This window comes from Periplaneta americana, chromosome 9 (assembly GCF_040183065.1).
Source record: "Periplaneta americana isolate PAMFEO1 chromosome 9, P.americana_PAMFEO1_priV1, whole genome shotgun sequence".
Taxonomy (NCBI): Eukaryota; Metazoa; Arthropoda; class Insecta; order Blattodea; family Blattidae; genus Periplaneta; species Periplaneta americana.
In genome coordinates this window covers 73,406,551-73,422,449 of record NC_091125.1, presented here as the reverse complement: position 1 = coordinate 73,422,449, position 15,899 = coordinate 73,406,551, and positions in this window count along the sequence as shown.

The window sequence follows — 15,899 nt, the reverse complement described above, 5'->3', positions numbered from 1 at the left end:
AGTTGCATATGCATGCAATGTTATACAAAATAATTCGCTTAACTCGACTTCATCAAGTTACGCATTAAACCCAACGAAGTAAACATAGAGTGAGATGTTAATGCAACTGACTAGACAATAGCCTCTTAATTATTAGTAGCTTCTTTGTGAAACAATAACCTTACAACACTGAGAAATATATTTATTCTTGCAGTCTAAATGTACTCCACAGTACAGCACGAAAGCTGTACTCAAGCGAGTATAAAAGGATTTTTCCCCGAGAGGAAAAAATGATATGGGAGTGATGTTAACTGCCACTCACACTCTGCTTCTAATGGCGTGCACACTAGATACCTTCATATTTTTACATAGTACTAACTATTTTTCACGATGTAAGAATAGCATTTTTTCACTTAGTAAGCGCGTTTAAACTTTAACTTAGTAGTGTTGCCGAGTTTATAAACCTATATTAATAATTCATATGTTACTCACATTACATTATTATGATTGCATGCTGCTCAAATAGCCATTTAAATAGCATGTACACAACACATGTTACATACATATTATTCAACCGTCAGAGTAATCCATTTACTTAAGTTCAACGTTATTTAAGTCTGATATTTAGTGAATGAAAATACTTTCCTTTTCTATGTTTCTTTACATAATAACTACGTAAAGCGCAGTTTTTGGTCACCGACGCAGTGGAAACATATTAGCTGTGTACGGAGTATAGCTCAACAGCATGCATATTCAGTTTATGATTAATATTACAGTGAAGAATGAGAGTATCGTTGGTAGCCTAATTGCGTTCTCAGTACGTTTTTTACGATATCCAGTTCTTGGATAGTATTTCAGTGATCTGTCTACAACTATTGAACTTGTCGAATCGTCAGAGAAAACGCTTATGAACACTCTCGTGAGTGAAACACTTGCAGCAAAAAAAAATGAATCACAAGTAGTGTCTCTTACTGAAAATGTTATGGCCAAATTATTCAGTATTCTAAAGAAAAATCCCGGATGTCCTGTAATTTGTTGCATAAGAAATATTTCAGTGGGCTATGGCAGACTGAAGAGTTGTGACAATGTAGACAGACATCTTTGATATTCCGAATTTTTATTTTCCACCAATTACTTCTTGTGAGGTTAAAATATTTTTTTCTAGTTACAAACATTGTCCAATAGAGAGCGGAAAGAATTTTTAATTTCAAACACTACAAATATATTCGTAATTATTAATATACCGTTAAATTAAAAACTTTAAATTTATTGTAAAATATTCGAAAATATTAATTTTTTATTTCTCTTTAAAAGTGTACAGTTATTTACTTTGCTTTAGATGCTTATTTACTAATTTAAACACAAAATACATGCATATTAGGCAATTAATACTTGTGCTTTTTACATATTTTGTGTCTGTTGTTTTTCTGTATTTGTATTTCTTTATTTTTGCATTTTTATTTGTAAAATTTTTCTCTTTTCCTTATTTATTTCTTTTCTCTGCATTTGTTTTTTTGTATTTGTATTCCTAGTGGTGTGGAATATAAGGCTTGATGGCCGTAAGCTTCACTGGAATTTATACTAATAATAAATCTGTAACAGAAATTTTTCTGGTAATTTTGGCTTTTCCAAAAATAATTGGTGTTAACATGTATAATTAATCATCCTAAAACCGAAAATCACTTTTTTTATATATTTTTGTCTCTCTGGATGTTTGTTACCTTTTCACGCGATAATGGCTGAACGGATTTCGATGAAAATTGGAATATAAATTAAGTTCGTTGTAACTTAGATTTAGGCTATATGACATTCAAAATACTTTATTTAATATGGGGGTTATAAGAGGACCTGAATTAAATAAATCGAAATATCTCGCTTATTATTGATTTTTGTGAAAAATATTACACAACAAAAGTTTCTTTAAAAATGATTTCCGATAAGTTTTATTCCAAGCAAAATTTTGATAGGACTGATATTCAAGGATATACAAGAGTTTTGAAATAACAATACAATACATTTTCACCGCCACCTCAGATTATAGCGTCGTTGTTCCGTAACTCCTATGTGCAAAATATAAAATTTTTCAGTAGGAAGAAAAAAACAGATTTATTCATTCTATGGCAGTGGTACATAGGAGATAGTGAATTCTTACATTTTCGAAAGAAAGAAATATAATTACATATAGGCGATTGTATTATTTGCTGTATAACTATTTAAGTTATTTAATAGAGCAAAAATCTGAAAATCGATATGTCACATAGGCTATGGTTATAATGAAATAAAAACAAATGATCGTCTATTTAAGGCGGCCTTGACGTTTGTCAATATTAATATACAGAGAATATTTATTTTGTGTGTTTGTATGAAGTAATCTCAGAAGCGAATTTGGATAATTCCTTCACAATTTGAAATTTGTACTTGCTCTAGATGTAATACTACATATGAGAACTGCGGTAAGATGAAAATAGATCTTTACGCACAGAAAACTTGATAGTCTGTCGAAATATTGTATAACTTGATTATTGCAACTTTATTTGATCCACATAAAATATTCTAATTTTATATACTTACATTTATTTTTGTTCACAGAACATAATAGTTAAGAGTTTTGCCGTAAATATGAGTATTTTTACTGGACCATACAGCCCATAATAAATAAGCATTTTACCATAGAGCTCACTGGAGCTGAGTTATTTTGAAAGGTGTCGCGAAATGGCGTTCCTGCGCTCATAATTTACCCATATTCGTTTCCTGTGTTTCTTAAAATAATATTTATGTAGGGTACCTCATTTTTTTATTTGCATAAACAATGATATACAACTGAGCGAGTTGAGTCAAACGGTAGCGTTTGAGACAAGCATTCGGGAGGTCCCGGGTACAAACCCCGTGGCCGACCAATCTGAATGGGGTTTTTCATGATTTCCCTTAGTCATAAAGGCAAATCCCGGATTGGAAAGATACATGCCATGATTCATTACCGCCTCAATTAACAATACCAAAAACATTAATCAAAGTCTATAATCAGTTACATGTACACAAGCCATCTTCAACACACAATAGAAATAGGATCTCAACAAGAATAAAAACGGCCTACTCATATACCGACACATTCTAAACACACGACATAACCACAGATGTTAAGGCGTGAATAAAATAAACTTAACAAAAAAAAGATGCACAGTAAGGTTAACATAAAAATTATCTTCATACACAATCAACTCTATTAATTTAGAGTGATTTATTAAAGGGTGCATTCAAGACTAATTTAGAAAAATGTTAAACGAATTATCGTTGCACCAAAAACGGATGTTTTCTGAACCAGATGATCATATTTTAATTATTTGCATGTAATAACTATTAAGAAACATGTTAAAGGAATTATCATTGCACCAAATGAGTGGTCTCTGGACCAAAATGATCGCATTTTAATTATTTAAATACAATTTAAATTAAGTAACATATTAAACGATTTATCCTTCTATCAAACATGAATGTTCCCTGCACCAGATGTTCTATTTTAATTATGTAATTACTTAATATTTATTTCTAACAAGTGCAGCGGAGCGCACGGGTACGGCTAGTAACTAAATAAATAAACAAACAAATAAACAAACAAACGAATAAGCAAACAAGTAAATAAACACATAATTTAATTTGGCTTTTCTCTGATTTACATTTCCATACAGCTTTTTAATTTTTTTTTTACATTTATTATAAGTTTTGGATTTCCTATATAATATTCTTAGAGCTTTTCATTTGTTGTAGCTTATTGTTCGTTGTAATATCTGAACAACAAGAATTTTTCTCCAACTTAAAACAATGTGTCGCCTATGGTTTGCTGTACACTGAATCCGAAAATGCATATCTTTTCTTCACATCACGTAAGGTTTTTAAGATATAGGCCTACTATTATTTCACTTTTCAATAGGCGCTTCCCTAGGAAACATCTGGCGCGAGTTGGGGGGGTTGTAAACCAAAACAAAAGCTAATGCATTTTATGAATTTATGACCTATTTCCGGTTTCTTATGGTTGTTGGCATATTCTTTTGTACTTCTAACAAATAAACAGATGTTGGTCCCTTTTATTCAGTAAATTTCAAAACAGTTCAAAGTGAGGTCTACTCTCACGTTTCGTGGTAAACTACTTAGTAGTTGTTACATGTACGAGCGTAAATATACTGTATAAAAAGTAGTAGTATTTAAGCGATTAATTAATAACATAGTTTATATATAAAGAGTGTTAGTGTGTAAGTGATTGATTAATTAATAACACAGTTTTCAATTTCAAGCATCAGTCTTTGTGCCAACATAGCCATAATGTCGCGCCGGCGGTGTATACATTCTCCGAACGTGTTTTGTTACGTGTGTGGTGAATATACGACTCAATCTCAAATAAAAGCTATTTCACCTATGATTAATAAAACATGCGAACTATATTGTAAATGCAAATTAGGTGATCAGAACAAAAATTTTGCACCCAATACATGTAAATATTCTCGATATATGACGGGATGGTTAAACGCTCTCATCCTTCGATGCATTTGCTATTCCGATGGTATGGAGACAACAAAAAGACCATGTCACACATTGTTATTTTTGTTTAACAAAAGTTTTAGGCTTTCCCTAAAAAAATTAAGCACTCCATTGTATATCCAAATTTGCCCTCAATCATAAGACCTATTAAGCACGACGATTCTCTTCCGATACCTAAACCACATGAAAAATGAATTTGAACGAAAAATCGGATAAAGTTCGATATTACTTATGGCTCAGTATATTCAATCGCCTACTAGTCACTACTTTTTAGAAAAGTATATGCTTGCTGGATTCCATATGAATTGACAAAACGTCGACAACATAATCCAGATTTACAAAAAGCATTTTGAGCGCTTTAAATATGATGAAGACTCAATTCTTACACGTTTTAGTTCGTAAATGTTCTTTCAACATAGAAAAGGAAACGGAATAAAATATAAAAAGAAATTAAAATGAATGGAACTTCGATTAATGTCATTAAATAAAGCTCTAAAACTGTCTGCAAAGAAGACAGTTGTGGAAACCTATTCAGTCCAATTGGTCTCAGAGGTAATGTCCTCTAAAATTTCTCTAAGGATTTACATCTCAAAACGATGCAGATGTTCAGGAGTTTTGTGTTAAGAACTTACTCAAGTTTTAAGTGTCAGATATTGTATCATCTTCGTCTTCTTTTGATAACTGGCCTTTTTCTTTTATAAAAACCGCTGATGCTCCTATTCCAGGAACAGCAGGCCACAAGCTGAGCTCCCCGCTCTTTGTATTAAACTGCGTGAATGGCATGACTAAACCATGAAGCCACCACTTCCTCCCCCATTGAATCTAGAAACGATTTTCTGTTTTATATTAAATGATGGGAGGACTGCGGGCAGATTCTTGGAACATGTGATGTGAAAGCGCGAGCTGCACTGTCATGTAATGGGAGCACGCAGAGTGAACTAATGGCGTTGGAATAATGACAGCCCGTCGACGCAAGTGGGACGTGAGCAAACATCTCTCTTATCCGACACAGGAGGAATTTACTTACAATGGAGACAAGAAAACCTAAAACTTCAACGTCCAGGTCAGGCGCGTGTGATTAGGCAAGCAGTGTATCTCTTTTTCCAAAACCTGCTAAACGTCCCTTCTTCCCGGTGTAAGTTTTATAGAATTCCTCACATATAATTCCAGTAGGAATTTTGACTATTAACTAGTGTTTTTACTTTCTGTCTGCCTGACAATAGTTTCATACGTTATTTTAAGCGTGCCTTAAGTCCATATTTGCGTTCTATAGATCAACGATATTCTCATGAAATGGAGATCGGCACGCCACGACAAACAACGCAGAATGTCACTATAAAGAGAATAAATTTTAGTTCTAGATAGAATTCGAACTACTGACCGCTGCCTCAGAGTTGCGCACATTATGAATGACTTCCTTTTTAATTTTTATCTTACATTTACTTTAATAAAACTGGCAGTAGCATAATTTATTCAAAAAGTTACATATATGGCGGCATATACAGCGTTTTCTCCTCAACAAAATAATTGTTTCTTATATTCAGTATCTACGATCAAATATGTAGGAATGATGTACTGTACATGAAGTACTGTGATCCAAAATGGCTGAGGTAAGTAGAAGATCTATTGTAAACTATTAAGGAGATAAATATATTCGTCTCGACAAGAAATATTGCAGAATTTGATAAAAAGGAATTTCTAGAGGCTTGAAAGAATAAATAGGCTACCTACAGATATTCAATGATCCAATATCGGTGTTACCGGCAATGTTGGAAATTCAGGTATTGTAGACAATGTCTAGATTGTTGTTGTTGTTTAGTCAACTGTCCGAAGACGGATCTGGACCTCACAAGTGATACAAAAATGGCACCACTTATGAGGCAACTAGGCCAGGAGATAATGGGGTAAGGTAGCCAGTTCCTTTCCCCTCCATTGCATACATCGTCGATTAGCTAAATATTACACTAGCCAGACTACAGATATATACAAACAATCGTTCCTCCTCTGACACATATCGTCAAGGTGAGATGTATTGCCTGATAATAGATGTACATAGAGTTGCTGCCGTATGTTTGGTTTAATACCGAAACGAGGCATTATACAGTATAATACGTGGTATCATTGGTAACATTGGTTGGACTGGTGACATGAATGCTTGTAAGGACTATAAACATTTTTTGTTTTGAAAAAAAAATTATTGTCATAAAAATAGTTTCATAGCTTTATCGTACATATACATAAAGTAAATACAAGTAAATTAATTAATGTTACTAATGTAAACATAGCAATATTAATAAAACAAACAATATAAATAAATAGAATTGTAATACTTTGCATGATATTGACTTTGACTTATAAGCCTACTTTTAATGGAAAATAACTCACTCATTCTTGCAAAAGAAAGCAAAAATAGCATTAGATAGACCTACTCTTTCACAATAGATTTCACGAAATCTCAGAAAGCAAAACTTAAATATTTTGTACCAATATTGTAATGTTTTTATTAAGAGTTATAACAATTAGTTGGGAGACCGGAGGGAAAAAGACCTTTAGTGAGGCCGAGACGTAGATGGGAGGATAATATTAAAATGGATTTGAGGGAGGTGGGATATGATGATAGAGACTGGATTAATCTTGCACAGGATAGGGACCGATGGCGGGCTTATGTGAGGGCGGCAATGAACCTTCGGGTTCCTGAAAAGCCATTTGTAAGTAAGTAAGTAACAATTCGCAAGATCACTCGACAGCTTCATTGGACGAAAATTGCGGTCCTTCATTCTGAACTCGTTCTGGTGCATCATCCTTGTATCGGAGATTCCATTTACTGAAACCCATTTTTCGGTTGTTTCTCGTAGTACTAGATCGGCGTGATTTGAAATTTGAGCGATTTGCTCATGAACATCAGACAAAACAGCATTATCTGCCTTAACATTGTTAATAGCTGCCGATATGGTTCCTCTGAGATATGTTCTAGAGAAGCATCTTACTACACAAATGAGTACTTATTAAGTTGAGACAAGTCGCCTGATGTTTATGCACAACGGAGAACGCTGCGGTAGTGAAGATTGCGTCGTTTTATACGTATTACTCGTATACTAAGATTAATGCAGTATTATTCAATGCTTGTTGATATTGTACTGTATTTTTACAACTCAAAATGTACCTTCAGCCAGTACTTCAATCAGAGGTAAATGCATACAATGCCTACAGTTTTTTTTTTAAGTAGGAAATATTCATTGTAATACACTGCCTTACCCACTTTGCCTAGGAATTGTGTAAGGCCTACGTTGCTTAGAAATTGTAGGTATTGCAAAACTGAAGACAGACAGAGCTATTTATAAAAAATATTTTACTGCAAAATTAAACACAAGCACAATTATTTCTTTTATTTTTCTTAACTACATTTACATTTAATATAAATATGTAATAGTATAATAATATCACACAATAATACAGTTTGTCCAAAACGTCCTTTACATCGTTTATTTTCCATATTGCTTAAGGTAATATTTTCCAAACTTTATCGTTACAGAGAGGCTTTAGTGTGTCAAGTACCCAAACTCGAACATCAGATTTGAAATCTCAGAAGAGAGGACACAGCATAATTATTTTACAGTTTGACAGTATTTTCATTTTGCTATATTGAGAAATGAAACGAGTATAACAAAATATTCTTACCCTTCAGTATTGTTACTGGAAAACAAATTTGACTTTACAATGTCACACAGTGAAAACAATATCGAATATCACAAAATAAGAACAATAATACAGTTTGAAAAAATTCTGACCTTACTGTACTGCTTAATGGAAACTATCCAATTTCACATGATAAAAGTCAATAGTGGAGTTATTAAAAAAAAGACTGACTTATAATATTTTACAAATCCAATGGAAATAACATAGTATTTTACATAAAAATAGGAATACGGTTAAAAATACTCTGACCTTATATCTAATCACCAGTTCTTAAGAATATTGTTTATGTGTCACTTTATTGTATCGTTAAATTGAATGTTATTTCAAAATATTTTGTATACACAGTTTTGATCACGAAAAAAATACGACTTATATTTTACCACTAGTTATTTTGAATAATGTTTCTTAAAGTTTCAAGTACTGTATCACTTTAATGGGAAAATTCACTTATTGCAACAAGGTAAACTTGAATGACACTTGGAACTGCAAAGTATCTGTTTCTTAGAAAAAAACACTTCCTCCTTTGATATTTATTTTTACACATGCATTTAACAAATCCTTGACCGTCCCAGTTGCTTGCAGAGTTGCAACTGACTTAAGATAAATTCTTTCTCTAAAAGGATAATCATTGTTGTTCAATAGTTCTTGCTTACAGACTGTAAATTGAGATCTTACATACAAAATATTTCAATAACCCTTCTCTGGTGCCAAGTTGATAGTAACTGTCTTCTGTTACTTTGATGACAACTGCCAAAATATTTCGTGCATTTCCACAGCCTCTGTCAACACTTGGTACAGGTACTCGTACAGTAGTACTTTCAGGAACTTTTGGATATTTATTGTCGAAAAATTTTTTCATTTTCTTAGCTTCTATTTTCAAGTTTTTTTTCTGGATGTTTTCCTAGCATTTCTTGCATTATCATTAATTACACAAAGTTTGCACATAATATTCTGACCGTAGCCTTCTTCCCCATAAAGCTCTCCAAAGATTATATAAAAGTCTCGTCTGCATTTTTGACATTTGTGTGCTTCACTGCTGGCATTTGTACATATAGCCTACAGCATATTGAATTTTGTGATTGAGTCAGATCATGATCTGTTGATGTTGAAGGCTGTTCGGCAGCAGGGGATGAAAGATATTTTTCTAGACTATTATTTTCATCGATAGGGTCATCTGGAATGGAATATATTATAACCCTTTCTAGATCTTCTTCAGTGTTGATTCCCTGTAATACTTCCTTAGAAAGTGAACTTCCTAGTCCAACCTTAATTTGACATCCAAAAAGAGCTTCATATTGTGATATTTTTATTCCTGCATGATAAGCCTTGTTCTTCATTAATTGTACGAATTGTAGTTCTGCACTCCAGCGAGAACTCTTCTGGTCTTGCATCCATGTGGAGATCATGTTCTTTATGTCTTGATTAGATCGTTCCACGCTACCTTGACTTTGACTATGCCGTGATTTGCCATGGATAATTTTGAATTCAGGCCAATAATCTTTTAAACTGCACAAAATGTTCTCAGCAAACTCTCTTCCGTTATCAGACTGGAGAATGCTCGGTGCTCCGAAAAGTGAGAAGGTATTAATCAAATTGCTAGTTACATCATCAGCTCCCTTAGTCTTGAGAGCATTGAAAACAACAAATTTTGTGAGATGGCCCTGGTATACTAAAATAAACTTATAATCACCTTCAGTATTCGACTGGAAATCAATCAGGTCAACCTGGGATCGATATGATAGGTTTCACAACGATATCTTTCTTGACAACCTTTTTTATGACATGGTTCGCAGAGCTGAATAAAAGGTTCTATATCATGGCGCGTAATATTTTTGTACTTAACATTTAGCTCCTTTATCATTCTGTCATGTCCATCATGTGCAAATAGACATATGTACCTCTTTGAGTATATCAAAAAGGTCTGACAGTGTCTGACACAAAAAAAAATTCACTGGACTACTTTCATTCTGTACTGGAGGAATTAGTTTCTGCTTTTGTTGCACAGTCATTACATAATTTTATCTTTTCAGTAATTTATAATGTTTAGGCTCTTTCTTTGTTAATAATTTATTTGCATTCACTTCATTTATGAGATGATCATAACGTTCATTAGTGAGGAAGATACCATTTCTAGCAGATTCCTTTCTAATTTCTGAAAGTTCATTGTAAAATTTTTGTTTGACAGTACCTGTTTCAGAAGTATTATTATTCTCCATCGCTGAGCCAATAAATTCACTTAACACTAAAAAAAACGGTAGAGAATTCAGTCTGTCAACATTAAGAATGCTAACATTTCTAATAATTGCAGCTTATTGTTGTAAGTAATGCCTCAGTAGTTGGTCAAGTCTATTACGAATCCTTAAATTGGAAGGGGCGAGGTATACGCGAAAAGATGTTATACTTACTTTGCCTGTTATACGTTAGGCATTGTTAAGCAATGCTGGTAATTATAATTATTTCTCACTCTGCCTAATGGTTTTAGACATTGCTTGCATTGCCTAGGCAATTCCTACTTCTACTTTGCCGGTACCTAGGGAATTAGTCAAAGTGTTGTGTGTGTGCGTATCTAATGCCTACCCACTTCACTTGCGTGATTCGGGTTCCGCATATTGCGGATAGATGGCAGCACTGTGATCCATTTTCAATTATTACACCACTTCGGCATGCCACGCTGTGCATGATGTGTAGCCTATCTATGAAGAGTTATGTCGTGTAGTAGGGTGAGTGTATGTGTAAGTGTAGTGTAGGAAATGGGTGAGGATGATGATGAAGGTGAGGAAGGGAGAAGAGGAAACCCGGTGCAGGCACGTAGCCTACTCCTAACGAATAGCACCAAGGGGACCGACAGGCTTAACCTCCCCGTCCAACGGATGGATCACTTGAATAATAGTCATTTAGAATATACAGTGGTACAGATTCAATTTAATATAAATTTGTACCACTTTAATCAGCTATAACTTTCTTGCGGAAGTCAATTCTCATGTTATCCACCAAATTTTATATAAATTATATAAAATTTGGGATCTCGTGCGCAGTATCTGCCTTAAGAATCTTTGGCCCTATTTTCTTCAATGACACAGTGAACATTGAACAATAATGTTTACGGCCACACCTTCGTTGAATTCGTGGAAAAAGTTGAGAGCATCGTATTGACAGAAGGCTATTTTCAGCAAGACATACATCCTATGAATCCATGAAACTCATATGCAGCATCTTCGTTGATCGCATAATTTCAAAGAACTTGCGGCCCTCACGAGATCACCGGACCAAACCTCTCCCAACGTTCCCTTTCGAGTTTACTAAAGGATAAAGTATACAGAAATCGTCAAAGGACACTTTCTTAAAAATCAGGAATAAAGTCAGCAACAATGACGACCATACACTTCAGCGAACTTTACAGAGTATGACGTAATGAGTAAAATTCTATTTAGATAAAGATATAGAACACTTCCAACATTTACTACAACAAGGAGGGAGATAAGTCTGGTTTTCTCACTATTGTATCGTTCAGGCGTTGGTGGACGAAATTGCTGATTTTGTTCGGAAGTTATGACTGGTTAAAATGGTAATAGATTTAATCACTCTGTGTAGTCATCATTTTAGTAAAAAAAAATTAATAAACGTTTATTTGAAATTAAAAATACAAAAAAACAAAGTCGACTAAAATCGAGCTTAACATTTTTTTTTCTTACATAAGGGAATTCCAATAGCATAATTTATTAGAACTAACTTAAAGCACCCGTGTTTCCCGAGATTTATTTTTTCTTTCTATTTTTCATTAAACTGATAAGACTTTTGGGAGATCTCGGCAACTCAACTACAGAAAACCTAAACGAATTGTCTTTGCTAAGCTTTCCTAGTCCCTAAAGATGAATATATATGGATGGCACGAAACCGGTTTTTGTCGATACTTGATACCCGATACCGATACCAAAATTTTGAAACCGATACCCGATACTCGATACTCAGTTGTTAAAACATATTTGTAAATTTTCCAGATGATATACAATGTACTGCTCGCTGTTGAATAGTTAGACACAAAAGAATACACACTACAGTATTGACAGTAAAACTATAACCTGCCAAAAGAAATCTCGAAGCTGAGAGGGAAGGGTTAAGGAAAGTATAATAAATGGTATGTCTTTTGTAGTGAATTCTCACTATTTTGAAAACTTTAAGAATAGCACCCTTCTTTTTCTTTGTCTCCCAAGAACTGTTATTGTAGGTAGCTAGGTATTATGTCTCTTCTCACACCATCGTTTTCACCTCTTTCGTATCACTGCTTTTATTTTAAATTACAAGTATTGTAACTGGTTCTACGAATCTACGGTTTATTATTATTTTATATTTACGGTATTGTTTATATAGTTACTTATAACGTAGAAATCGAAAGACATGTTAGTGGATATAATTTTGTGTTGTCTTTTCCACGGCGCCTGAAAGTCTAAGTTGAATGTAACAGAAATTAACAATTGACTTAGAAGAGACTATTTAAATATTATGCATGTACGTTTGATCGTATTAGTTGTACTTTTTCTTTTTCTTTTAATAATAATTTAACATCCGTTCGTCCAGTTTTAATGTAGCCTATGTTTTTCTCCTGGTTGTGACTGCTAAATGTGCAAACAGATATCGGTCATAGCGTGTAGATTTGAATAGAGGGCATACATACATACATACATACATACATACATACATACATACATACATACATACATACATACATACATACATACATACATACATACATACATACACACACACATACTTTCACTTTTATATATTAGAAGAATTTGTTCATATTCAATATTTACGAGTCAGTTACATAGGAATGATGCTCATGAAATATAAACACTTTTAGTGAAATTATTTAACAATACTTCTTTATTTGAAATTTAAAAAAAAGTGGCGATGAACTCGATATCTGCCTTAACGATTTATTTTAATTTTGTATCTTTCGTGAGATGAGGAGATAAATTAAATTAGTTGTAGCCACAGGCGTAGCTCAGTCAGCTAAGACGCTTGCCTGGCGATCCAGAGTTGCGCTCGGGCGTAGGTTCGATTCTCGCTTGGGCTAATTACCTGGTTGGGTTTCCTCCGAGGTTTTGCCTAACCGTAAGGCAAATGTCAAGTAATCTATGCCGAATCCTTGGCCTCATATCGCCAAATAGCATCTCTCTATCACCAATTTCCATCGACACTAAAAAACCTACTAGTTGATACAGCGTCGCTAAACAACGGGACCCGGAATTTTCGTCACCGATTTTTCGTCACCCAGTGATTTCGTCACGTATTACATTTTGTCACCGATTTACTTTTGCCACCAACATATTTTGTCACCAAATCACTTTTGTCATCACCATATTTTGTCATCAAGTTAATTTCCTCATCACTATTCATCACCACAATTTTTCGTGTCGCTTCCCTTGATGATATCTAGGCCTATACAAAATGGTACATATTCAAACAGAGGGACTATCAGGAGAATATCTTGAAGAAGAAAATACGGAACTAAGAATCCAGTTTCATTCCTTGGTTGCATTGGCCTTTGTACCAGAGAATGATATAGTTCACGCTTTCGGTATTCTCCGAGAAAATGTTATGGATGAGCTAACCCCAATCTTCTATTACTTTGAGAATAATTATGTCATGGGTCGTAGACGTGACAGCAGCCTATGTTCCCTCCAAATATATAGAATTGTTACATTCGTACCAGGGAAAATCTGCCTAGAACAACAAATAATTGCGAAGCGAGGCATAGATGTCTCAATATTTTAATAGGTAAAGCACATCAGGAGGAGACTGTAAGAATACATCAGGACATTGAGAAATTAGAAGCAGGTCAGTCTCCACTCAGAAAAAATGTTTACGGGAAGAGAAGTTCCAGCGAACTTCATGCGCTGCGTGAATGAAAACATTGACCTATATATTTTTTACTATGTAAGTTATGTCTGCATAAAATAAATTAATCCTCAGTACAATCCTAACCGTTCTTGAATAAATATATCCATTATGAAGACATTTACTCTAATGTTTAATATAATATGCCTGCACAAAATAGTTTAACCCTTTGTGTAATACAACCGTTCTTTCAAAAATGAGAAATAGGCACATTGTGAAGACATTGACTCCTAATGTTTAATATACACTTCCACAAAATAGATTAATCCCAAGTGAAATATTCATTTTTTAAAAATCAGAAATATATATTTTCGAGACATTGGTCCAAATACGTATGTTAAAGAAATCATTCACGAACCACTCTTTGAACAGTTCTGAATTAATTTCTGAATAATAGTTTTGTTGTTTCTAGAATCCTGTACAAATGAACTTTCTTCTTCTCTACCACCTGAATCATGTAGCATTTGCTTCTGACTACGATCCAAATTCCAGCAGTTTGAAGAAATTTCCGTATCATTGACATTCCAAGACCCTGATTTCATACTTGTAACTTCATATTAGCAACGCAGAATAAATCAGAGTGAATGAAATGATTTTGCCAAATACTAAAGGCTCATTCGCAATTAAAAGTAAACGCAAACGCCAAAGCTTGTGGTCAGCTTATTTAATTTAACCAGTCACAAACGTTCGTAAACGTTAACACTACAACTTTTCAACATGTAATTTCAGAACTGGTCAATTTAATTTCAGAAAGCGTAATTTGTATTTCAGATTAATCAATTTAATTTCAGAAAGCGTCATTTGTATTTCAGATTAATCAATTTAATTTCAGAAAGCGTCATTTGTATTTTAGATTAATCAATTTAATTTCAGAAAGTGTCATTTGTATTTCACAGACTAATATATCGCATTTCAGAAAACAATATTTGTATTTCAGAATAAAATTAAATTGTATTTCAGAAAGCGTCATTTGTATTTCAGAAAAAGTAAATTGCATTTGAGAAGTATGAATCCACAAATTACTATTATCAAGATCTGTTTTTTTTTTGTTGGTTATTTAACGACGCTGTAAAATATCAACTATTAGGTTATTTAGCGTTGATGGGATTGGTAATAGTGATGTGATATTTGGCGAGATGAGGCTAAGGATTCGCCATAGATTACCTTACGGTTAGGGAAAACGTCGAAAAAAAACCAACCAGGTAATAAGCCCAAGCGGGTATCGAACCCATGCCCGAGCGCAACTTCAAACTGGGAGGAAAGCGCCTCAGTCGACTGAGCTACGCTGGTGGCTCAAGTTCTGTTCAATATAAAAAAATCCGCTGTGGTGCTTCATTGAATCACAAAGTACCAGTAATTTGATAAAGTATGAAGTTTTTTTTTCTTTAATGAGGTGTTATTCTTAAAAAGGTATTTGAAAGTGCCAGCTGGACAAATTTTTCAGTAAATATCAATGTGTTAAGAAAACAGTGTCTGTATTAAAATGTTATTTCATTATGCAATTATCTTAAGTACAAATGATGATTTTTTAAAATACAATTGACGCTGTCTGAAATACAATTGACTAAACTGAAATACAATTTAAAGTTCTCTGAAATACAATTGACTGAACTCGTACAATTGACGCTTTCTGAAATACAGTTGACTCAACTGATATACAATTTATACTTTCTGAAATACGTGTGACTGAACTCAAATACCCGTACAATTGATGCTTTCTGAAATACAATTGACTCAACTGATATATAATGTATACTTTCTGAAATACGTTTGACTTATCTGATAATATA